Source organism: Spermophilus citellus (genome assembly GCF_964194105.1).
Source record: "Spermophilus citellus genome assembly, chromosome: 5".
NCBI classification, from domain to species: domain Eukaryota; kingdom Metazoa; phylum Chordata; class Mammalia; order Rodentia; family Sciuridae; genus Spermophilus; species Spermophilus citellus.
The window spans coordinates 108,219,851-108,247,196 of NC_138186.1; the positions used below are offsets into that span (position 1 = coordinate 108,219,851).

At 39.0% G+C, this 27,346-nt stretch overlaps 1 protein-coding gene across 1 annotated transcript in view; it reads right to left on the minus strand.

The window, feature by feature from the left end:
- Positions 1-4,850, minus strand: part of MCHR2 (melanin concentrating hormone receptor 2) — a gene marked incomplete at its 3' end in the record, with an annotated part of 38,132 nt that extends 33,282 nt beyond the window's left edge. Inside the window, exon 1 of the mRNA XM_081295008.1 lies at positions 4,740-4,850. The remainder of the gene's footprint in view (positions 1-4,739) is intronic.
- Between the last annotated feature and the right edge of the window lie 22,496 nt (positions 4,851-27,346).

Below are 27,346 nucleotides of genomic sequence, written 5' to 3' on the forward strand. Positions count from 1 at the left end.
AGAGAATGGTATTTCTAAGACTGCTTACTTCAGTGCTAATGATGACAACAGGGTTCCAGAACTTTTCCTTCTTTCTCCACTGCACTGTTCTCATCATGTAAGGCTTTCCCTCAGGGATACCAAATGGTGAAAGTGGTCTTTCTTAAGGAATATGTGGATGGGGCACATTACATTTCCATATAAGCACAACAAAGCCAGAAAAGAGACAAACTCTTTTTTGCGGACATTTTGCAGAACATGTGATCTTTTCCTAGTGGTCCCTTCTGTAGAATCTTCCTCTGATAATGGCTGCTATAGTGCTACATGCTCCTTAAGACACCAAACATTGGAAGAGTGCAATTAGAAGAATGGTCACAAATAATCCAGAGCCAAGCATGGTGGAACACACCTGTAATCCAGCTACTTTGGAGGCTGAGTGAGGCAGGAGGATCACAAGGCCAGCCTCTGCAACTTAGTAAGGCTCTAAGCAACTTACAGAGTTCCACTCAAAATAAAATAAAAAGAGGATAGAGCTTAGTGGTGAAGTGCCCCTGGGTTCAATCATCAGTACTGAAAAAAAAACAATTTAGATTCATCTTTCCTTTCATAGCAAGAAATGGACATAGATTTATCTGAAGCACATAGAGATCCAAACTCAATGCAAGAAAAAAGAGGATACTCAACCAACAGCATTTGTCAGTGGTTCAGACAAAATAGAGAGACCTTACCCTTTATCCTCTACCAGTCTGCTTCTCGCTTTTGATCATTCTCAAATACTGGGAAGGATCAGGATGCATCTCTTAAAAGCTCACTACTATTGGACTTAAGTTACTATTATTAGGTATGTAATTCTTTACATATAATGAACAAAAAACTGAATTTCTTTTCAAGAATGGCCATCAGAAAATATTTATCCATGACTGGTATTAACTTCCCTAGGTTTTTAGGAGTCACTGATGAAACCAGCCTTAATGCACAGTCATACTCACCAACACACCTGTGACTCTAATGAGGAAAATAAATCCAAAGCACATGCTAAAAACAAGCATTTCCAATCATTAAAGAACATTCACGTTTATGCTTATGGAAATATACCTCCAGTTTAAAATTACTATCTAGATTTCAATGAAAAAAAGGAAGACATAGGAAACCAACACAGAATGTAAAGGATCAATTGTGAAAAAAATTTACAGACCTTTTGTAATATGCCTGATATCATACTCAGCTCTTTGTGTGCATTTTTCTATTTAAATTTCACAGTAACTTTCAAATGCAGGCAATTTTATCTTTATTTTGCAAAAGAGGACACTGGGCTAAGAGGATAGGAACTTTGCTCAGATTCCCTGTGAGTGAGCGATAGGGTCAAAACTTGAACCCAGTTCTGTCTGCCTCTAAAGCCATGTGGTTGGCCTTTGATCTCTTTCCTGTAAACATGGTGGAAACAATGGTTCCCAGATGTTTCCCTTTGCTTTCCCCTGACCTGACCTCATAAAGGCCTGAACTTTTCTTGAAGATTTGGAATGTCAAGGTGGGACCCAGTTGGTGAGACTTCAGTATTTTCAATACTTACCAACCCACTAGTACACAAATTATTTCAAAATTGGGGTAATGAGCTACTGAGTGTATGAAACTTGAGTTCCCTATAGTAAAACTTTGCCAATGTTTTACATGTTAATATAAGTCTTCAAGAATAAAAGCATGGTTTCCAGCTAGGTCTCTGAGCATGTTAGAGTCACAGGATATACTATTGACTGTGTGTGCATGCATGTGTGTGCACATGTGTGGTATTTACTGAAATGGGTGATCTGATAGTCATGCCAAATGCTGAGATCCAACAGGAACTCTCTTAGGTTTGAGAGTTTAGAAAGAGTAAAAAATTCTATTTTAATTCAATAAAGTGCACCACAAATTTATTGGATTCCTTAGACCTTGAAGCTGCATCTACTATGAGCCCTTAAATGTGCATTTCCTGTTTTATTTGGAGTGATCTTTATGACATCTACCATCATGAAGCATGAAGTGAAAAGGTGGTGCCCCAGGAGAAAAAGAGCCCATATCAATGGTTCTGGAAGCCTAGTACTTGATAGTTTGGGATTAAAGTAATGGAGAGTGTGCAAAAATGGAGGTAAAGGGTGGGGAATGGCAGGGATAGGGCAGCTGGTGAGGCCCAATATGTTGAAAGAAACCCCAGACATGTACACATTCCTGGGACATGGCTACAGGCAGATTTGGCCCCAGCTCAGCCTCCTCAGGAAAGCTGAAGATGGATGTAGATGGAGGACAGAGATGCTGGGGCTTCTTTTTTTTTTAATCAGCTCTTACAATTAAAGAATACTTACCTTCCTGCAGGTAGAGTTCAATGGACCATGTCCTAATCTATTCCTTTGGCTTTACAGCTGTGTGGTTTTAGCCACTAAACTTTCTGAGCCTGTTCCCCCATGGGAGAAGTGGGAATAATACTATCTATCTTACCTAGTTATCCTGAGGATTTGATAAAAATGAAGCATCTGAACACTGCCTAAAGCAGAAAAGGCTGTTAACAAAGGTTCATTCTTAAGTCCTGAGGCACAAAACTTTCCCCTTCTTCTTTCCTATCTCCAGCTATCCTCAATTTCCTTCACTTTTATTTATTTCACTTTTGTGGGTCATAATGTTAAAAATAAGTGCATAGGGATCTGAGGGTAAGGTAATAGCTTTGGATCCTTCCAGGTGGGTTGAAGGAATGGGTGTCACAGTGGGGAAGGGGTTGTCATGGTGGAAAGCAGAGGTATTCAGGCTTCTTCAAAGCACAGGAGTGATTCCCATCCTTTATGCAGTGAGAACTGTGACTGTCCCTGGGACAGTGTACCTGGGACCTCTGACCAGAGGCTGCCCTCATCACTAGATCTAATGGGCTTCCAGTGGTCCAGTGGAGGGAGAGACCCCACCCAACTCAGGGACTAAAATAGTAATGTAGGGAGTCTGTGGTCCTGGCAGGACAATTGGTGCCCCTTGCACATTTAGCCTACCACTTGTGTTAAGTGTTACAGGCTTGCCTCTTAAAATACTGAACTTCTTATTCTACAGCAATAGACACCCTCCCCAATCCATTTTGGGAATTTGAGGGAAGCCCAGATGATAGTAGAAAAGGAAATTAGTTCTCTCACTGGCAGTCAGGACTATTCTTGGTCCCTCTTAAAGTGCCTGGTGGTTTTTTCCTCCCCTGTTCAATCTTTGCTTAACAATCTACATTAATATTTCAGAAACCTTAGGTGGCCTGTGCATTGATGACACTTTATTCCCTAGGCTAGAAAAACTCTTTCCTTGGAATTGGATTGCTTTATGCAGTTTAACAACCTGTGTTAGGCTAAGAGTCAAGCATATTGCCCCTGTAATTATCTTGTCATAGCCACAAGACAACAGATAAGGGTATGTCTGCTCTGCAAAGCCAATTCAATTGTGACATTAAACAGATGTCATGATCGAAATGAAACACAAATATTGGGCTACCAACTCATCCTATTCATAACCAGACAATCAGCAAATCCCTAACCTCACCACCCACTAAATTATACTGACAGATTATTATTTAAGTAGAAAATGCAAAATTAAAAAGTTATAAAACATTCCCTGAAAACACACCACCTCCAAATTTGCAGTGAGCTAAGTTCAGTCAAGTATCTGTGCATACCTGAAACCCAAGAACATTTCATGTTTATGGCTAATTCTTTAGTTTAGTTTTAGAGAACATTTAATAAGAAAACACTATCTCAAAGTTAGGCTTTGAGGCAAAGTCTTATTAAGAAGTACAAGAAGCATGATTCTCTTTTGTTGCTAAAGAAAGTGCTTTTAAGAAGAATTTCTCAAAGTCTCTAAGAAGCTGCACGCTGACTGGCAAAGGCCCACCTCCCTTCTGCCCACGCCCCGGGACATTCACAAACTTCCTTAGGGTCTCTGGAAAGTTCAGGTGACCTTACAGGGGATATGTAACATATGAATAATAGAAGTGTAAACAAGTGCGGGAGCAGGAGGGGTACTTGACAGAAGGCCATCTGAGGGTGCAAACGTGGGACTTGGACAAAGAGGAACTATTAGGAGATGAACTGTATTTGGCTTTTTTAATTCGGAAAAGGTACCCTGCAGTCTTGCTTAGATAAACACAAACCAATGAGCAGCGCCTCCCCTTTGCTACTTTATTTCAACTCATTCACTGCCACAAAGAGTCCCCGCGCTCCGGCTTTCTGGATTGGGACGACTACTTCCCAGAAAGTCACTCCCCAGCTCTTTCCACCCGTGTCCTCTTTCTTTACCGAATAAGTGTGAAACCCGCTGGCCATCCACCCCAGCTCAGTCCCGCAGGTGACTCCACAGAACCAAACTTTGTACCTTCTGGGAATAGAGGGAAGATCCCGGCAACCACCGCACACTTGAAGGTGAGCCCGCCTGGTGGGAGGAGCGGCGGGTGGAGCGCGCCAGACGGTCGCTGCTGTGCCGCCCGCTGCACCCCAGGCACCGGAGGAAAAGCCAAATGGGGCTCGCTGGCCTCAGCCTGCGCACAGTGACACGGATGCAGATGCCCTTCTTCTCTCAGGGGCAGCAGACCTATCCCACAGGCCCGTAGCAAAACCGCTCACAACTGGTTCCAGCTGCGGGAAGGTGGGGAAGCAGTGGGAGGGTCTGGATCTAGGACCTTCGTCTCTGTTCCGGTGCCAACGCTACCTCCACCGAAATGAGTGGCAAGGAACTGAAAAGGCCATACGCCCCCCCAAGAGCGGGATTACCTTTGCTACTTAAAGCACGCTTCCTCCAATCAGCACGTCTTTTTTGAATGCCTGTTCTGTGCCCTGCTCTCTCCTAGGAGCTTGGGATGCCTTCTCCAATAGAATGGTAAAACATTGCTCCTCTTGCCCAGCTTGCTTTTTAAAGCGCTTCTCTGGACTCTGGTAGTGACATAGGTTTCTATGAACATTTGTTAGTGTTTTCAGCTGGGCAGGTAAGATATAAAAATTCGACCTTTTTAATGTCAACAAATATTTACTGATGTCCCAAAGGTTAAAAGGAAGGGAGGGAGGGAAGAATAAACCTATAATATCACCAAGGAACATGTTTCTTTTTTAAAAAAACTTTGCCTTAATCCGACTAAATCTCTTCAGTATCCCCCAAACTATTAACCCAGCAAAATTGTTTGATAATGACCTTGAGCTTCATACTTGCACCTTGGTCAAATCTGCTGGCCTTAGTCACTGCTTAGCAAACAAGATGACACTGATGAAACTAGAGTTGGATCTTTTCTTTTCTTTCCTTCCTTTCTATTTTTGGTACCAGAAATTGAACCCAGGGTCATTTAACTACTGAACTGTGCACATCTCCACCCCCTTTTTTACTTCTTATTTTTAGACCCGTTCCCATTAAGTTGCTTAAGGCCTTGCTAAGTTTCTGAGGCTGGCTTTGAACTTGCCATCCTCCTGCCTTAGCCTCCTGAGCCACTGGAATTACAGGCCTGTGTCCCAGTGCCTGGCTGGATTACTTCTTATCCAAGGGGGTTCAGTGGGATTTTGAAGACAGCCCACTCAGCATCCCATCCCAATCTGTTAGGCATATGATCTTGGACATATTCTTTAGTGTGCTTCTTTTGTAAAATAAGAGTTGTAAAAACTTACTATGGATGGTAGGAGGCTTTATGGACCCAAAATATGCAAAATTACTTTAGCTGGGTCTGGCATGCAGTAAGAGCTCAATAGGTGGTCCCTAAAATAATTAGGTTCATTATAGCCTAGCACCTTTTAGAATTCTTCCCTTTCCTATTAGTGGTCAAAGTGGCATAGCAAAATGTCATACATTACACATTAAATTAGAAAAAGGAAAAAAGAAAAGAGAAAAATTGGTTCAAAAATTCAACATATCAGAATTTTTAAAAGCCAGTGTAGAGTCAATGGTTATGCATTTCAGAACTGCAAGCTACTTTAGAGTTAGTGTTTAAGCAAAAAGACATCTCTAAATGAGTACATGCTTTAAAATCTCTGCAAAAAAATCAAGAAGATAAGTATAGGAGATGGAATTTAAAGAGTATTTGGGGTTCAAAGTGGGAGATTTCAAGGCCACTCCGAGGAAAAAATAACCATAGGAACAGGTTTCTTTTTAAAAACTTTGGTCTATCTTGTTGGCTGATTATTTAAACCTCTGCAACACCTTGTGGACAAAGCATTTCCTATTTGTGGAAATTATAGATTAACACATATTAACTGTTTTTCCAGATTAAATTCTTAAAGTTTATTTTTCTGTTCAAATTTGCTATTTCTGACCAGATCCTCTCTTCTCCAAGTGTAGTCAGGCTGGCTTGTCTTGCTATTCTCACTCATAGACATTCCATCTTAAAAAGACCAGGATTATCTGTGATGCTAACTTCTATGACTTCAATGCTTTGTTTCAGTGATTGATAATAATGAAGATGATGATGGCAATCAAATCCCAACTGATTGTATAATTTAAGGATGACTGAATGAAAGATGAAATAAATAAATCTGTTTTTGTGGTTGTTGCCATACTGTTAAAATGAATACTTCATTAAAAAAAATTCTAGCTCAGTATGCTGCATTGTGTTTTACTAGAATCAGTCACCAAAAAGGCTTGTTCTGGAGATCACTATTCAGGAGAATGTCACCTTATGAGATTTAATTGCATCCTTACTTATGTTTGAAAATTTCCACAGATATGGACGGAGGATACTTGGCCTCATCTTACAGTTTTGGGCCACTTTTATGTATTTTTTTTGACAGTATCATTACATTTATCATTTACTTTTATAATAACTCTAGATGGATGCTATTATACTTTACTAATGAATGACTTCTCAGTGTTACAGGTGATATGCTGCTGACCTGGTTTTCTCCTACTCTGTATATGGATTTCTGGCTATGCATATTAGAGAAAGTTTCATCTGGTTCAAGAGTTCTTGGTGAGGATCACTAATCTGATTTTGCTTAAAAACCAAAAGGATCAGTACAATGACTAAAACCATATCTTAATGAGAATGAGGTACATTATACTCCACACAGGTATATACCATGGACCAAAGTGGATCCTGGCGTCTATACCTTCTCATTAAGAGACATTCAGGGACATACTTGATGGCCTGGCTTGGCTGTCTTCTGGCTGGCTTGTCTGTGCTGTTCTTGAGCTGCCTACCTGGCCTGGGAAGGGATATGACTTCTCTCTACAATGCATCTGTTGTCCGGATTGGTATTCAATACTGCACTTCCTCAAAGCATAGCCTCTGAGAATTTAGTTTCACTACCTCCTGTGGAAGAATCTGGCTTCCTCCAAAGTGCTTTGCAAAATTCTGGCTGAGACATTTAGAGCATGTTCTCTCTCCAAACTGAATGAATTGTGTCTATATTCATTATGGGGGCTGAATTCTTGATAAGCTGTGACAACAGGAGGGATTTTAAAGTCTCATTAACATGAAAATTCTTTCTCTGTTAAGAATCTAAGTGGATGTTCACTTACCTTCTGATATTTTTTAAACATCTCTCAGGCTGCAGCATCTTAGGATGTCACTGTTTGGTATCTTGTACCCATAACATAAGCATTGCAAAATACCAATAAGATGTTGCAATGGTTCAGACAGTATGTCCCGTAGTCTCCAGTCCCATGAAAGGATCTACAATTAAAGAGTTCTGGGATTGTGAGAGATTTATTGATCCCATTCTTCTTCCTGGATCCATTTCCTTGTGATGGCTTCATTAAAGATGGAGCATATTTCATCAACCCTGAATTTGGGCTTGAGCATGCAATCTGCTTTGTCTGGTTCAATGTGGATTAGAGAGAAGGCATGTCAATTCCAGATCTAGGACTTAAGAGACATTATGCAGTTTCACTGCCTCTTTTGTACCTCTGGCACTGAAGAAGATCATATCCTGACAAGGCTTTTGGGCCAAGAGGGATGAAAGAAGATGATGCTCCATTGAGCCAACCAACACACCTACCAATCAGCCAGCCAACTGAGCAATCAGCCAACTAATCAGAAAACCAACCAACCAGTCAATCAGCCAACCAACCAACAAGTTGACCCATTTACTAGCTCCTTTCATTTTTACATCATTATATCATAACCATCCTATAGAACAGACATATTGGATTTTAAAAAAAATTAAGGATAGTTTTTTAAAATCCTAGACTTATTATTAGGAAACCTGAGAAGAACTCTTAGAACAATTGACAGTAATTTTCAAGCCTTATCAATCAACTGGACTTTATAAAATTTTGCTTATTAATTAGTCCCCAATTACCCTCTCATGGCTGCTGAATTTTACATCAATGACTTGTGTAGTATGGCTCTAAATTGCCAAATGATTAAGAGTTATTTTCCACTCCTGATGCTAGCCATATTTTACAGTGATTTTATAATCAGTACAAGAACATTTATTTTTTAAATAAATGACCTATAAATTAAACTGATGGATTTTAATTAAATGTATTGGTTTTAATAAAATCACATATCTAATATTCACTTTCAAGTCACTGAGAAGTCATTGTTGGTATTAAAAGTGAGAATGAATAACCCGAAATACTGCTTAATTCCTTTTTCTTCTCATTTTGTGGAGCACATGCAGGAGAATAAATTTTTTCAAATTTATTCTCGATACCATGACTTGAGGCTGTTTCTCAAGCACTGTAGAAAACAAGGCTTTGGGGGAAACATATAAGAAACAATTTTTGTGAATTTAATTCAGGTATTATGAGTCATTATTGATATCCATTTACATTCTCTAAGAGACCTTGGCAGATGCACACATTTCACTCACAGGGGCTTATGTTCAAAACTCAGCTTTGACAATGATGTCTGTGTAACAATTTATACTTTATTTCCTTCCAAACTTTTGAAGAATGATCATAGATTATCATGTAAGCTATCTTAGTAACCACAATTCATTATGACCTGGAATATAATAAAACAATGTGAAAACTCAGTTTACCTTTTATGTTCCTCCATTCTTGTAGGTGGATTTCTGTATTTCCTACATTTGTTCCTAGGTACCTGGTCTATGCTAAGGTGCCCTCTGTGGACTAAAGTATTAGTAAAGTCTCATTTGTCTTTTATTTGCATTTTTTGAGCTGAAGGAAATTTTATTTATCTTTAAAATTTATTTTAAGTGACAAAACATAAAAATTGTATATGTAATGTTTTGATATATTTGGCTTATTAAGAAGTCCCCATTTACCTTCTCATGGATGCTGAATTTTACATTAATGAGTTGTGTAATGTATATATTATACCATGTAAGCATAGTATAATGTTTAAATCAAGTTAAACATATCTCTCTCCTCCTATAATTTCTTTTTTTTTTGAGAGAGAGTGAGAGAGGGGAGAGAGAGAGAGAGAGAGAGAGAGAGAGAGAGAGAGAGAGAGAGAATTTTTAATATTTATTTTTTAGTTCTCGGCAGACACAACATCTTTGTTGGTATGTGGTGCTGAGGATCGAACCCGGGTCGCACGCATGCCAGGCGAGTGCGCTACCGCTTGAGCCACATCCCCAGCCCCTCCTATCATTTCTTATTGGTGAAAACTTTCAAAATCCTTTCCTCTAACTTTGTGAAATTTACAGTACATTACTGTTGTATAGTCACCCCAATGTGCTATAGCATACCAGAACTTCTTGCTTCTATCTAATTGTAACTTAGAACCCATTGACCAACATGTCTCCATCCCTCTCCTTCCTCCCTACTCTCCCCAGCCTCTGGTAACCACCACAGTGAAACTTTTAAAAGACATCCATCCCCAATAACCAAATGCTCAGAGACTTGAAGAAAATATTCTATAAAGAAGAAAGACAAGTGATGAGATTCAAAATATTGACTATCCTTTCAATAATCTCTTTAATATTGTGTATTGATGAGGCCTAACTCTGATGGGGGTAGACTTATACTAAAATTGGGGTATCATACTATGAAGGAATTATAATTTACTAATTAGGTGGGTTATAATTGGTTACTTAGCTTTAATTTTGGGGGAGAGATTTTATAGTATCATACAGTTATGCCAATACAATGTTCTAGAAATTATTAGAACAAACAAATGCAAAAAAATAGTTTAAAATATTCAGGAACTGAAAAAAGCACATTAGTGAAGAAATTTTACTTAATGTGGAATTCTATCCATACCATAATAATAATTTTCTAGGATAATACATCCAGAGACTAATGGGTGAAACAGTTTCAACTTATTTCAAAGACTCTGCTTCACTGTCTGAGTTAATTCATTAATTTGATCAAACAATCAGTGTGTCGGCTAGGCAATTAATCAACATATTATTGAGCCACTCAACCAGATAGCTAACCAACCAATAAAACCAAAACCTATCAACCAGCCAGCCTACCAACTTGAAAAACAACCAACTAATCAACAGACCAGTCAACCAACAAATCAATCTATCTACTACACACCAGTGATGATTCCAGTTACTGGGGGTATAAGGAAAGATATCATCCCTGCTAATAAGGAATTTGCAATCTTTTGGTAAAAATAAAAAAATATAATAAAGTACAATAAGAAGTTGAGGTATAATGTGTATTTCCAGATAGAAGTGAGACAGGCTAATTCAGTATTCTTGAAGGAAGTCTACTTTAATAGTTTTGCTTATTTTGGGCACCACAACCTTGATTAACGTGATTAATTAGTCAGGGTACAGAGTCTGGCTATTATTACTTGACAAAACATGAGAGGTGCTTTATGTTGGAAAAAGACAATCACAAAGATTCACTGTGAACTGCTGCCCTTTTATCTTTGGAATTAGAACTTTATACTGTGTATGAAACAGATTCCCTAAATATAATTCTAGAAAAAAAATATATATAAGGAGAAAGTAAATGTTAATATCCAACTTTGTACTTGAGAATGATGAAAGACTTTAACCGAGCAAATCTAAGTGAAGGGTTTTGGTTTAATGAAGTCTACATATCCTGCTGCATCTGATTCAATAACCCTCTACTGTGTTTCAGTGCTGCCTGTACTGAGATAGAAATACCAGAGCCTTATTTTTAGTCTCAGCTAATTCACTTGCACAAGTGTCTCTGCACTTTAGACTTTGTAGGGATAATTGTTTTCCAAAACTCTCTGGGAAAAAAAATGCATACTATTAATACCAGGATAAACATATATCCCAGTTTTCATAGGAAATTTCAGTTAAAACATGCTGTCCCAGTGTGATGATTAATATATCTCATTTCAGTGTTATAAGTTCCTGGGGGAAACCACCTGTATGAACTGCTCACCATGTGGGGATAGGAGTGTTACAATCCATTCTCCTTGCATTTGAGATCACACAAAATCTGCAAACAGCATAAATTGTGGTCACCATGATATTTCTGTGGGGCATCATCAATATTTTCTTGGTAAACAGTACCTCAGAATTCTAAGGTTTTCCTATTTCATGCCCCCATCAAATGGATGTAAACCTCTATCCATCAATTCTCTTTAAATTCCTCCATTTTAATATTTACAGAATTTATATTTTGAATTGTTGTTTTAGTAATTTACAAATGCCCTTGATTTTAATGACACAGATACTCAAAGCATTAATTTATTCCAGTTTTAGTAGAGAGATACCATTAATCTAGAAACATATTGAAGGGAACTCACTGGTTTACTGTTTCTCAATCATGACAAATTTCATCTCTTCAGAAATACACTATGTCCTCATATATTGGAACAAAAATAGCTCTGCCATACAGTAAAGAATGATATAAAATATTCAATGAATTTTAGATTATAAAATATGTCTATAGCAGAATGATTTTTAAAATTCAGAGTAAAAGCATGTTAAGGAAAACAGATCTATGCATGCTTCTAGATATAAATTGAAATCAAGTCTAAAGACTTGTGCCATTGGAAAAATCATTTAATGTCTTTAAGCCATAAATTCTTTGGGGGAAAATAGCTTGCCCTACATACCTGTGTTAGTTTTTTATCACTGTGACAATACTCAAGGAAAAAATCTTAAAGGTGAAGGGATTTATTTTGGCTCACAGTTTCAGAGGTTTCAGTTCATGATTGGCTGACTTCTTTGCTCTGGGTCTGGGTGAGGCAGAACATCATGGCAGAAGGGCAGGGTGAAACAAAGTTGCTCACCTCATGGTAGCTGAGAAGCAGAGAAAGAAAAAGTACATGACATATCTCCAGGGGCATGTCCCCAAGGACCCACTGTCTCCAACTATGTTCTAACTCCCAGAGTTTCCACCACTTCCCCATTATGCCATCATGTTATTGACCCATCAATGAATGAATCCACTGATGATGTCAGGGCTCATTTAATCCAATCCCTTTCCCAAAGCCCCATGTCTGAACATGGCTGCACTGGGGACCAAGCCTTCAGGACACGAGCCTTTGGAGGACATTCCAGATCCAAATCATAATACTACTTAATGAGGTAAACAAATGTAATTAAGTATAAGAAAATACTCTAAATCAATGGCAAAGCATCATGTGGAGATAAGTAGGTCTTAAGTAAGTGATTATTGGAAGGGATTCTTCCTTCAGTATATTGGGGGGGGGATTATATTCATGGAAGAAAGAAAAGACATCCATCTGAAAGGTGAGATTTCTTAGTCTGTCACTCTTCCCTGTAGCAATGTCATTCTCCCTTTGCAGACTTCAGCAAGTAAGTTTAGGCCAATAAGAATTTATCAAGAATCAATCAGGATATAGCAATGGGTGTGAACTGGGCAGAGAATGCTCTTCAATGGGGCAGTTCTAAGATGTTACTCTTTGCAAATTCTTGTTCTACTTGTTCCTTCTCTTGCCAGTGCCTGAATTTGGTGTTGGCTATAAACATAAGTAAGACCTGGCTTCTGCTCTAAAGAGCACACAATCCAGTGACAGAGAGAGGCATGGCAGATGGATTAACTTCAACATAATGCAATAAGTAACATGATGAAATATTATCAGGAGAAGAAGAATGTGGAGTCACTTAACTAAATCTACCTCTCACTAGGTAAGTTTTAAGAGAGATTTTCGGTGTCAAGGATATTGTGTGTGTCAGAAAGCTTTCTACAATAGCTATATGGCAGAATTTTGCAGAAGTTGCAAAGGAACAGAGGTTCCACCTCTTTGCTTGTAGCATAAAAATGACAAGCATAGGTTTTATTGCAGGATATACCAGTGTGTGAAATCTCATTTTGTCAATTGCTCACTGCATTTCTGAGCTTCAGTTTCTTTACCTGTGACACAGGTAAAAAGGTAGAAAGCTTTCTGACACACAAAATATCCTTGACAACAAAAATCTCTCTTAAAACTTTACCTGTGAAAATATCACTGCTGTATAAAGCAGTGAATATGGCCTCTTTTTATTAGTATCTTCCTTGTTCAGAGCATGCTAAGCACTATAGACCTTATCTTACATGGTAAGGCCATATTTGGCCCATGGATGGTGCTTAGTAAATGACTGTTGAGCAAACAAAGGAGGTATTCATTTTTCAATCTTCATTTTTTTTCTTGTTTTAGTGAAAAGCTACAACAAAGTAAAAGAGAGACTGGAAAGGGCCCACCGAATTGCTCTTAACCCCCGTCAATTTCACTTCATTGTCTTCCAAATGGGTATTTCAAAGATACACAGTATCTTTATGTATTTGACCAAAAATAGCTCCATTATTCACAAAAAATGATAATAACATGTGTAGTCCATGCACTTTGTTGTGTACATCCATGTCATCAACCACATTGAAATACCCCTCCACGTTGAGAAGTTTGAAGTCTGGAGATTCAGGTCTACCTACAGATGTGGTAACATCAAGAATTTCTACTTTTTCTGCCTTTTGATGTATTGGAGTTTCTTTTTCATAAGTGTACAGTTACTCTGAAAATAAATTTTCCCCAAATTGTCAGAAGAAATAATTAATATGTCAGAATAATATGTCAGAATAGATCATCTGTCAAGCTACATATTTTATAAAACTTCTTATGTAAGAGATTGACATATTGTACATTTCACTTGGAGGCTGTCACACAAATATTATTCTGGAGTGTTAGTAGACCTGCAAAGCTTGAGTTTGATCTTGATCTTGAAAAGGCAAATGGCCCATTGACAATTGATTCCAGCACTAAATGCAGTTCTCACTTCTGACCACTTGGTGGCAGTGTCAACTAAGTAGCCAATTCAAATGTACCACAAGTAGGTTTTTTTTTTTTTTTTAAGGTTTCTTTCTATTTTTTATATTTTCATATTATTCATTGGTGAATTATAGTTGTACACATGTTGCTATTTGTACACACTCGTATATTTACACAGTATAACAATATAATTTGGCTGATATAATTCCTCAGTATTTCCCCTTTCCCTCCCCTCCTCCCTCCCTCTGGTTCCTTTCCTCTACTCTACTGATGGTCCTCCGATTTTCATGAGATTCCCCCCTCCCCACTTTTCTTCTCCCTTTTCCTCTTTAGCTTTCACATATGAGAAAAAAAAATTTGACCCTTAACCTTCTGAGTTTGGCTTATTTTGCTTAACATAATGTTCTCTAGTGTCACCCATTTTTCTGCAAATAACATTATTTCATTTTCTTTATGACTGAATAAAACTTTAGAGTTTTATATATGATATACATATATATGTATATGTGTACATATTTTCTTTATCTATTTATCCAATGATAGACACCTAGGTTGGTTCATAGTTTGGCTATTGTGAATTGTGCTGCTGTCAACATGGGTTTATGTGTATGGCTATAGGATGATGACTTTAATTCTTTAAGATAAATAGGGTACACTCAAGTTTCAAATTTGAACCTAACATGATTTTACTTTTTGTCAATTGCATGGGTTACGATAGACTTTGATAACTGAGAAAAAGACCCTATTGAAATTTTAAATAAATTTCTTTAGTTTGACATTAGGGTAGGCCTATATAGTTAGGTGACACCCTAAAAGATAACTGATGAATGTTTCTTCAGTGTTTTTTTTATAATAATCTTTACCTACGTTCAATATATCAATTGAACTGATTGTTACCCTGAACTTCTCCACTATAATCTTGAACTCTGTTTTCAGATCACAAACACTTCCATCTCTCTTCACTGTTACTTCAAAGACCACAACCACTTGATCCCTTTTATCTCTTTATTCTTTGATTTATTACAGGTGCCATTCTGCATTCTGTGTTTGAGTTCTTCCAAGAAACAGAAGCAATAGGGTGTGTGTGTGTATGTTTCAAAATTTATTGTAGGAATTGACTCATACATCTGTGGAGGCTGAGAAGTTCCACAATGTGGAGTCTGCAAGCCAGAGAACCAGAAGAACTTGTGGTGTGAGTCCCAGTCTGAATCCTAAAGTCCAAGAATCAGGAACTCTGGTGTCTGGGAGTAGGAGAAGATGGATGCCCCAGCTCAGATAGGAAGTGAGAATTTAGTATCCTTCTACCTGTTTGTTTTATTTTTTATTTCATACAAACATATGCATAACAAAATAAAGAGAAAATACTCATAACAAGTATGATTATCATTTCTGTAACTGGTTGTAGTTTTCATTTATAACTCTTCCATCCATTTTTATACTCTCTTTGCCTTTGGGAAGCACTTCAGCTGGTTGTATTTTTTTGCCTGGTGGGGTGAGCCAGATGTTCATTCCTAAAGGGCCTGAGCCATTACCAGTCCTGTCTGGATTGGACCATAACAACCTCTCTTGACTTTTTTCACAGGTCATGATAATGCCAGACTAAGGGAACTCCTGTATCTCAGATGTGCTCTTCCTCATCTCCATTGAAACGTTGTAGTTCTATTTTCTCTTGGTATTGAGGATCAATTACTCCAATTCACACTGTAACCCCCTTCCTGGTCTGTTGATTAAGAAACTGAGGGAAAGTCTTAACTTCCAGTTCAATGGAATAATATTTTTTTCCTTTTTGTTTGTTCTTTTTAGATATACATGACAGTAGAGTTTATTTTGACATATTATACACACATGGAGTATAACTTATTCTAATCAGGATCTCATTCTTGTGGTTGTACATGATGCAGAGTTTAACTGGTCATGTATTCATATATGAACTTAAGAAAGTTATATCAGATTCATTCTACTTCTTTCCTATTCCCATCTCCCCTTCCTTTGCTTTATTCCCCTTTGTCTAATCCAGTGAACAATGAGAATTCTTCTTTTTCCACCCATTACTGTGTGTTAGCATCCACACATCAGAGAGAACATTCAGCCTTTGATTTTGGGGGACTGGCTTATTTCACTCAGCATGATAGTCTCCAGTCCTCAATGAGATAATTGTGGTATCTCTTAGTGGAAGCATTTCTTCTTCTGAAAAGAGGACCTCTGGGTTAGCAGAACATAAATCCACAGGAAGCAAAAAATTTGCTAGCAGATAATTAAGGGTAAGGGTGAGTGAAGGATGCCACTCTGTAATCCAACCCCTGATTCTTAGACTAGTAAATATTGGCTATCACAAAAAACGGTATTCTTGCCTGCGACCCGCACAGATGAGACGACTGGGTTTAAATGGGCTGGCTGAAACATTAAGCTAAAAAGAAGGTGGTGAAAAGTCACACAACACAGAGAGTAGTTTTTAAATTAAGGCCGGGACGGCTCTGTGACCTTAAGGGTCCTGCTTCCACACTGGAAGGCAAGAGCACTGAAAGAGAGCATTAGCCCATGTTTGGTTTATTTTATAGAGGGGACATCAGAGGTAGGGATAAGGTTGCAAGTGTGGAGTCTTGCTTCCTGATCTCTTGTGGTCAGCAGATTGACTGACATCTTGGCAAGTCACACCCGTCTCAGGTGCTGTGTGGGATCTTACGCAGAGCTAGAGGGCGAAGGTGCACCTGCATCATGTGATCAATCCCTGACAGGGAGTTCACAGGGCCAGGTCTATCCTCATTTGGCTACTATGCGCAATAGTCCACACACACAGCTCATGGACGCTGCGTGACACAGTACCATATTTTGGATGCTGGTTCATATAATATACAGCTGTCTGGAGAACTTTGCCCCAGCTATACAAGGTATTGTCACTTGGCTGGCACTGTGACTATGTCTTCAGAAGACCACTTGAACCATTCTATCAAAACTGCTGCTTCAGGATTCTGTGGGCTATGGTAAGACCAATGAATTCCATGACCTTGTACCCATTACTACACTTCCTTTTATGTGAATGAGTTTCTTGCTCAGAGACAATTCTCTGTGGCATACCACTATGGTGGGTAAAACATTTTGCAGGTCCGTGAATGGTATTTTTGGCAGAAGCATTGCTTTTAAATTGAGGGCTGAAAATCAATGTCAAAATAAGTTTCAATGCTATATGATAATAAGTTTCAAGATGTCATATGAAACACTGCCCCATCCTGTCAGAAGTGGCCTAGGGTAATCAGTATGCCATCAAGTAGTTGGATGATTATGCTGGGGAGTGATAGTTTAATGGGGGTTCAATGTTGGTCTCTGCTGTTGCTGCAGACAGGGCACTCAGAAGTTGCTGTGGCCCAGTCAGCACAGTAACTAGAATTTTGTGTTGCTAAATACATGCATAACCTCCATCACTGCAACCATGGCCACTTTGTTTATGAGTCCATTGTGAGTTGGTAGGTTGGGGAAAGAAGCTGATCATTATCCATAGAATGGGTCATTCTATACATTTGATTATTTTAATTCTCCTCCACAGAATTCACACTTTGCTAAGCAGTCACATGGGACACAAACATCTTTACATTTTTTGACCATTTACTGAGGCTTATCTAGATACCTTTTCCCCAAATTTCTTTGTTACAAATTTTCTAATAATATTTCTTCAAGTCCGGATCCAGGGGCCTAAATGTGCATCTGAGGAACTTCCGAGGGCCTAAACATGGATGCCTGAGGCACTTCTGGATCATAGAGCCTAAACATGGATGCCTGAGAAACTTCCGGACCCGGGAGCTTAAACATGGATGTGCGCTTGAGGAACTTCCGGATCCAGGGTCCTAAACATGGACGTGCACCCGAGGAACTTCCCGGGGGCCTAAACATGGACGCCTGAAATGCTTCCAGATCCAGGGTCTTAAACATGGACATGCACCTGAGGAATTTACGGATGTTACGGCCTAAACATGGATGACTGAGGAACTTCCGAATCCTACAGTCTCAACATGGATGTGCACCAAAGGAAATTCCAGATCCTAGAGCCTAATCATGGACGTGCAACTGAGGAACTTCTGGATCTGGAGGCCAAACATGGACGCCTGAGGCATTTCTGGATCCCAGAGCCTAAACATGGATGCCTGAGGAACTTCCGGACCCGGGGGCTTAAACATGGACGTGCACCTGAGGAACCTCTGGTATCGTGAGCCTAAACATGGGCACCTGAGGAACTTCCAGATCCTAGAGCCTAAACATGGACGTGCACCTGAGGCACTTCCGGATGCTAAGGCTTAAACATGGATGTGCGCCCAAGGAACTTCCAGATCTTGGGGCCTAAACATGGACGTGTCCCTGGAACTTCTGGGTCCTTGTGTCTATAAAAGGCAGGGTGTGACTCTCAGAAGGGACATGGCCCATGAAGGGGAGCTGAGTATGGGGCCTGTTGGGAGGCAGACTGAGCTGTCACACCCTGAACTTGAAACTGACGGTGGCCTCACTTCCCGGCCTTCCCCTGAGTGTCACTTCCTCCCCTTCCAGGCAGTGCCAGGGAGGAAGTGAGACCAGGCGCAGGGGCCAGGTCTTGAGGAGGGACACCATCTTTCTCTTCGCTTAGCCAGGCGCCCAGACTGGCTGGGAACGGGGACATCTTGTGACACTGGTTGCCTCCTGCATCCCTGCCCCAGGACCTCAGGGACCATAGGCGGGGACAGTCATTGATTCTCCCCTGGCCGCTGACCCTCAGCCCCAGGGTCTGCCTAGGGAGAGCTCTGTCTCCCAGAGGGTCAGGGGGCCCCTGTGACTTGCTGCTCCTTACCCACATCATCCTGGGTGAGCACAGGTCAGGACACCAGATGCTTCTGAGAGTGACCTCTCCTAGATGGGCGGCTGGGGACTTTGCCTCTGTCCCCAGGCCTCAGACACCGGATGATCCCCCCCAGAGACAGAAAATAACCCCACACCGCTCAAGACTTATTTTTAAGCTTTGGATTCTGAAATTTTCCTGGTGCCACCTTCTTTGTGAAGCCAGTTTTCAACAGAGACAATATTCCAGGGGGAAAAACAAAACAAAACATGGAGTCAATCAAACCAAGCTGACATATCTGGTCCTCCAAGAGAAATCTGGATTGGAAGGAGAACAGCTATTCTCAACTGGCGAAATAATGAAGTTTCCTTGTCCTTATTTTGTGTAAGCAAAATAAATAATCTGATGTTAATCATCAAATTATTTTTGATGAGTGCTTGGCTCATAGGAAAACTGATTCTGTTTTATGGAATGAAGTGTTACTTGATTTTAAAATTTAAAATGAAGCCAATTAGGATTGTTAAATTACACTGTCATAATTCTGTTCTTTGATAGCAGAAATAAATAAACCTTTAAAAAAACATTTCTTCAAAGTCCCCAGCTATCCTGTAAAACCACTGGCTACAACCCATGAGTGGGTATATAATTGTGAGTCTGGCCATTTCTTCTTTCAGGCAAAACACACAGATTCACTGTCTGAAGTTCTGCCTGCTGGGAGGATTGTCCTTCACTACTGTTCATCAGGGATGTCCTTGAAAAGGCCTGTGGTGCTACAGCTGTCCACTTTCATGTGGTACTACAGCTGTCCACTTTCATGTGGTACCTACATATAATACAGAACCATCTGTAATTCAGACCCTAGTTTTTTATTCTTCTTTCAACTGATCTTTGGGGCTTCCCTTGAGTCCATAAATGCTGGCTGGTAGGAAGAAGGCAGTGCAGCTGACTGAGGACTATGGGCATTTCAGTCACTTCTTCATATAACTTATTTGTGCCTTCAGGGTCTCTGTGGCCTGATCACAAATATACCACTTCCATTTGATGGAATCTTGCTATGCATGCCCAACTTTATTACTCAGTGTGTCAGCTAACACCCAGTTTATGACGGGCAGCTCAGGTGACATGGCAATTTAGTGACCCATGGCCAAATGTTCACTCTTTGCTAAAGCATAGTAGTAGTCCAAAGCTATCTCCCCAAAGGAGAGTAACTATCTGGGGGATGATGGCAGGACTTCGATATAAAATCCAAAGTCCTATGATTTTCTTCAAGGGGCTTACAAAAAGGATTTGAACAGAATCCCTATCTGCTGCTGACACATCAAGACAATTGAATCTGCTTGGTCACATGGCTCTTCATCTTCCAAGTCTTTGATGGTGGCACTAATCTTTGTCATCTCTCCCAAGGGTGTGGTATTGTTAGGTTGTCTACAAGCTGAAAAATCATGAAAGCCAGTGGTTTCGTTCCAGTCCAATCCTAAAGGTCCAAGATTTAGGAGCTCTGCTGTCTGAGAGTTTGGAGGAGATGGTTGTCCCAGATTACACAGGGGGAATGGATTCACCGTTTCCCTATTTTTCCATTCAAGTTCTCAGTGGATTGGATGATGCCCCTTCTTGTTGGTGAGGGCATCTCTCTCTCTCTCTCTCTCTCTCTCTCTCTCTCTCTCTCTCTGGTACTGGAGATTGAATCCAGGGACACTTAACCACTGAGCCACATCACTAGCCTTTTTATCTTTATTTTGAGATGTCTCTCTAAGTTGCTGAGACTGGCTTTGGATTTATGATCCTCCTGCTTCAGCATCCCAAGATGCTGGGATTACAGGCGTGTGCCACCATGTCTGGCTCTCTCTCTTTTTTTTTCCCCATAAACAGCAAAAATTTATTTTTTGTAGTTCTGGAGGCTTAGGAATCCAAGATAAAAGTGATAGCAGACTCAGTGTCCAGTGAGGGTTTGCTCTCTGGTTAATTAACAATATCTTCTCAATGTATCCTTACATGGTGGAAGGAGTGGGGGGTCTCTGTGAGTCCTCTTTTATAAGGAATTTAATCTTCTTAACAAGGGCTCTTCCCTCATGATTTCCTCACTTCCCAAAGCCACCACCTCTCAATACCAATACATTGGTGATTAGGTTTCAATATATGAATTTTTGAGGGGACACAACATTGAGACAGGAGTAGATACAAAAGGCTTCCCATCCCTACCAACGAGTCTGCTGAAAAGTGAGTTGTGATTCTTATCTTGTTTTCTAGGACAGAAATATGTGATGTGAGAACTTAGGAGGATTGAAGCCTTTCTCTAGGGTCTGTCATCTTCCAGATGTGAAGGAGGCTCTAACAAGAGCACAGACTATGACCCATCAAGGGCAGTGTGTGAAGACCTCCAATACCTTGGATGGTACAGTTCCAAGAAAGGTGTATATATATTAGTCAGGGTTCTCCAGAATAAGCTCAAAGATACAAGCCTTTTGGTTAACCTGGACTTTTCATCTTGCAACTACTATATGAAACTTTTTTTTAAAGTAAGCCATTGTATTTCTTTTTGTCATAGAAGCAAAAGCATTTACCTCAACTAATATAGAAACTACCTGGAGGAACCTCATCCTTAGATCTACCCAACTTTATAACTTCCCCATATTTCCTGAGAGAAATAATACCTAATTGATTATGTCCACGGCATATAGGCATTTGTCCTCCAGTTGGACCTTCACACTGCCCAGTGGTCTTTTGAATAGAAATACTCATGTGTTTCTGCCCAAGTTTTGAATAGAAATACTAGTAAAACAGAAATACCAGTTTAGTAAAGACAAATTTTTGCTCAAGAAATATTTTTTAAATTACATAATTTAAAGTATTATCACACATTCTCTTTCACTCTCAAACATGCCATCATGTGGATAGATTCTATTTGTCACTCAACACATAGGTCTCCTTGAGCATCTCCAGCTTCTAGCATGGGGGTTTTCAGCATGTATTTGTTACAGGGACAAATGAATACATGCACACCCTGTCTGTGATATAGTCAGTGGTACTGTCACTGATAAAATGTAAGCAGTAGCAAAGCTTAATATAATACTTTCTCTGTTTGCAGTATAAGGACATTTGACACTCAGGTCAGCCATGTCCAGGTGTTGCCTGGTGGGGACCTGGATGCAGAGCTCAGTGCCTTAACTCTCAGTTACTCCTTTCTCTTTGAGTTACTATCTCTTCAATTTTTTTCTTTTAATGAATTTTGAATCTGCAAAAAACGTTGAAAGAATGAAATTAATATCTATGTTTCTTTTATTTTAGAAAATGAATAAATTCATAAAATATGTAATACAATTAATACTTCCATATTGGCAAAAATGAACTTAAACTTTCTCAGTTATTCTCCAAATGTGTTATTTTACAGCCATTTTTGAAATCCTGAATCTCATACATTGCATCATCTCTGTCTTTTTAAAAAAACCCATTTAATCTAGAACAGCCCATTGCTTTTTTCAATCACTTTTTACATCATTGGCTTTTTGAAAGAGACTTGCAGCATAATTCTGTACATTCTGGATTTGTCTACTCTTTAGTTTTTAAAATTTTATAAAGTGAATTAAGAACATGTGGTCAAAGTCCCTTTTATTAGACTAGGATGTTTTATGGACCTAAGATTTTTGATGAAAATGTCAATCATAGAAAAAGAGTATGAATTTCATCCAACATACAAGACAGAGGGGATCCATTCCATATGGCAAAAAGGAAAAAAAAAAACTCAGTTATTTCAATGAAGAAATAATCATTTATTAATCATTTCTACTTTTCAAAAACATTAGGTAAAATTTCCATCTAGTAATTTCTAAAGCACAATAACTACATTTGAAAATAAATATCTTACACTTTTAAAGGATGATTTTAGTTAGTTTTTCAACAAACATTATTGTGACACATTTGGAATAAAATGGCTCACTAATTATTATTTGTATTAATAAATAGCCAAATAAGTTGAAAAGAGGTGTTTTTAATTTTATTCAATTTTCTTACACAATAACATCTTATTTCTCATTCTTGATAGGAAATTAACTGTGTGTTTTTTTTGGCAGTAAATAAAGCGGACACAGGCATCAATCCAAATCTATTCTCTTTTCACTCAAACAGACTGATTTATTGTATTGAATCAGTGAATAGCATTTATCTGGTTTTATTATACAAAATGCTAAGAAAAGATGAAGAAAATATTGTAGATATAGTTCCTACTTTGGAAGATTTTTTTAGTAGTACAAATAATAGAAACATCCTGATTTTTTTTTTTTTTTGCTTTTCAATATTTTAATCTCTGCCTACCTATACAAACTTTTGAGTATATTAAATTTTATTTTAGGTATTTTATTATCCATGCCTTTAAATCAACCATCTTTCAGTATCTTGCACAGAAAATGGTAGGTGCTCAATAAATGTCTTTTGCACAAATGAACTCAAATGTGTTCTATGCATATTGCTATTTTCATATTGCTGTCACACATGGTCTGGGTGAATTTCATCTGCATTGAAATTTGAAGGAAGCTCTTGACAGATGACAGCATGGGGCCCTGCAGAGTGAGAAGAGAAGCCATGCCAGCTGGGTAGAAAATAATGTGACCTTAAGGCTGCCCTTGAAAGACAGCAGGAGTGTGTCTCACACAGTCTCCCCAGCACCTCCACACTGGGGTTGTGGATCTCAGGATGTTCACAGGAGTGGAAAACAATAACTGCATTAGCATTCAGAGCCATCTACATCAAAGCACTGCCTCCTCCGATGTCTGCAAATGGGAAATCTGGGGATCTTTAGATAGTTTTTATGATAATTATAATGCTGCTTATGTGCTCATTCTTTTCTAAAACATCGCTCATAAAGTAACTACCTAACCCATTATGCTGTTTTTAGAGGAGGAAAAAGATTAAAATTACTCAATATCTTTGTTTGCATAGAAGTCTCATTCTGTAGCATATATTTGCATACATTTAGATCAAATGTATTCCTTCTGGCATCAAACAATATTGGATCAGTCCCTTTACCTCTCTGAGATTTAGATTCCTCATAAGTGAAGAGAGAATAAAAATATCCACTATGTTTACCTCTCAGGCTTGTTCAAAGATCAAATGACTGACATGTATGAAAATGCTGCAAAACGTATTGCTACTGCTATGAAGCGCCCTCCTGCCCACACATATGTATATGACCCACACACATGGCTAGAGTGTGGTCTTTGTGAGTGTCCATAGTCAAGTAGGCACTACCATGGAAAGTTAGGGTGAGCGGTGATAAAAGATGGAAGAAATTATCCCAAGAAAAGTCTGGGATACTGTAAAGTCAGGAGACAGATGGCTTCTCTGTTGGTTTCCTAGAGGAGTTTTCTCATATTCTCTACATCCACCAAAACAGAGCTCAGCCTTTCCCCATCTGGGTCTGTGGTGGGCCTTATCAAGTGAGTACAGAAACCAAACAAAACTGGAATCCTGACTCTCTGCTCTTACTTTGGTGTGGGACCTTGTACACAATACTAATCCAAAGTCTTGTTTATCTTATTCCTGTAACAATTGCTCAGTCAGTTGTGCAATATGGAATGTGTGAAGCAGCACATGGTGGGCTTTCCAAAATTGTAATTTCCTTTACTTCAAATCTTCAGCCCACACAGTCTGAATTTCTTCATTCTTGGAATGGAAAGAAAACTTCCCTTTAGAGATGCTATTCAGGTTAATGAGGCAATATAGGTAAACCCCAGCACAGAGAATGTGGAACATACTTAATTCCCTCAGGCTCCAATCTTGTGATGGTAACACATGGAGAAGGATCGGGGAAAGAAAATGGGAAGAGTCTATGCCTCAGAGGGAGACCCAGGCCAAGAGGAAAATGATCTGATCTTTGTCTAACACAGTTAGATTGAGGCTGCGTGAACAAGTTCTGCATGCAATTCAAATTTTGGTTCTCCCTGGTTTAAAAGTGCCAAAAGTCCAGTCATTACATATGTTTATATATGACTTGTCATTGGTGCTTAGAAGGAGTTTGAATTGAAAAGCCCAGAAGCTTCCTCTCTGGTAGCGGTTGGCTGGGACCTGAATTTAACATTCATACTTTTGTCCTAGTCTGTATTTGGCCTGAAGGAGGACCTGGAGTAGAAGTGGAAGAGATGCAGTGTTTTTTAACTTGTTTTTCATACTTAAATTAAATGCCAACTCTCTCAGTCCCAATCTAGCTATAAGTCCTCTTGTCTCTGTCTTCAAAAATGTACTGTCTATCCACCTTCTACCTTCCTGCCACCATCCCAAGTCAAGCCACTTTTAATTCTCAAGTGAATAACTGTGTCTAAAGTATTCTATTGAATTCTGCCCTTTTCTCTCTTCCTCCCCGTAGCAAGCATGGTGATTATCTTGTCAACCACCAGTTACCTCTTTGCATTGTGGCAGATGTGTGGTTTGTGTAGAATGACCTGTGGAACAGTCATCAGTTCAGACAACATAGGGCCAACCCAATCAGCTCCTGACATTTTTCTGGCCAAACAATTGGTTCTAGGTAACGCAAAACTTGGCGCCTTTGTAAATTGTCAAAGGAAGCTGGTCTATTCTTTCCTGGATGTGAAGGAGAGAGCATGAGGTAGGATAGTCTGGTGGGCCATTTTGCACAGCCAGCCCCACAGTGAAACCATCACAGTAGGAGGCAAAACTGTCAGAACTCAGAGAGATGAAGTGAATTGACCTTAAGCCTGAAACCTTTTTAATCCTGAACTCTTCAGCAACATGGACCAGTAAATCCCCTCATTTTTGAGTTAATACAAAGATTCCCATGACTGCTTTCTTCAAACTGTAGACAGACTGATGTTTTCAAGATACAAATTAGACCATGCCATACCCTTGTTCAAATTTTTCCGTTAAGGATTTAAAGTACAAATTCCTAACTAAATTGGATATGACCCCATATGGTGAGACATTCACTTCTCTGACCCAATTGGCTACCACTTGTCCTCTCTCTCACAGTGTCTCTCCTACCCCTAGAATTCTTCCTGTCCTTTAAATCCACCAAGTTCACTCCAACCTCAGATTTGCACTTTTGGTTCGCTTTGCCTGGAATATCTTCCCTCAGATCTTCAGGGTTGGCACTATCATTCAGGTCTCAACTCCAGTGCTGCTTCCCCTAAGGTGTCTTCCCTAACCGTTAGTCTCATTGTGCCCAAAACAAAATGTTAACCTCTATTGTATTAACTTGCTTAGTTTTGTTCATAGCACTTACTGGTATCTGAAATCATCTTGTTTCCCTTTTTAGTGTCTCCCTACTGAAAGTAGGCTTCAAGTGGTCAGTGACACAGTTGTCATATCCATGCTGTATTCCATTGTTTATAACAGTCCCCAGAACCATAGTTGATGTTAAATAAGTAGTTGTTGAATTAGTGAAATTAAAAAAGTGTAGGTTAATATGTTTTTTATATCTCCAAAATACCTTACTATATAAATATTTTATTTGTTTTTATTAACTTTTGATTGATTATTATATTAAATCCAAATATCTAGATCAAATGGGGACTCGAAAGTCTCTGTAAGTAGTACTACGTCTGGGATCCTGTATGTCTGAGTGAGAGAACACCAGGGACCTATCTCTTTATGTCTGTTCAGTCCCTTGGTTTTCTTTTCTTCATTAGGATTCAACCTCAATTTGGCTGCTGTGACCTCAGTTGCATATAGTATAATTTGTTTTTTTTTTTTTAATTTGCTCCAATTAGTTATACATGACAGTAGAATCCATTTTGACACATCACACATAAATGGAGTATTACTTGTCATTCTTTTGGTTGTACATAGTGTGTAATTACACTGGTCATGTAATCATATATGCACATAGGGTAATAATGTTTGATTCATTCTACTTTTCTTCCTACCCCAAACACCCTCCCCTCCCTTCACTCCCCTCTGCCTAATCCAAAGTACCTCTATTTTTCCCTATCCCCTACCATTGTGAATTAGCATCTGCATATAAGAGAAAATATTTGGCTTTTTTTTTTTTTTGGATTGGCTTATTTTGCTTAGCATGATTCTCTCCAGTTTCATCAAATTACTTGTAAATGCCATAATTTCATTCTTTAATGCTGAGTAATATTCCATTGTAGATATATACCACATTCTCTTTATCCATTTGTCTGTTGAAGGGCATCTAGGTTGATTCCATAGTTTGGCTATTGTGAATTGAGCTGCTATAAACATTGATGTGGTTGTGTCACTGTAGTGTGCTGATTTTAAGTCCTTTGGGTATAAACCTAGGAGTAAGATGACTGGGTCAAATGGTGGTTCCATTCCAAGTTTTCTGAGGAATATCCATACTGCTTTCCAGAATAATTGCACAAAATTTCAGCTCCTTAAGTAATTTATGAGTGTACTTCCTCCCATATCCTTTCCAGCATGTATTGTTGCTTGTATTCTTGATATTCTGACTGGAGTCAGATGGAATCTCAGTGTAGTTTTAATTTGCATTTCTCTAATTGCTAGAGATGTTGAAC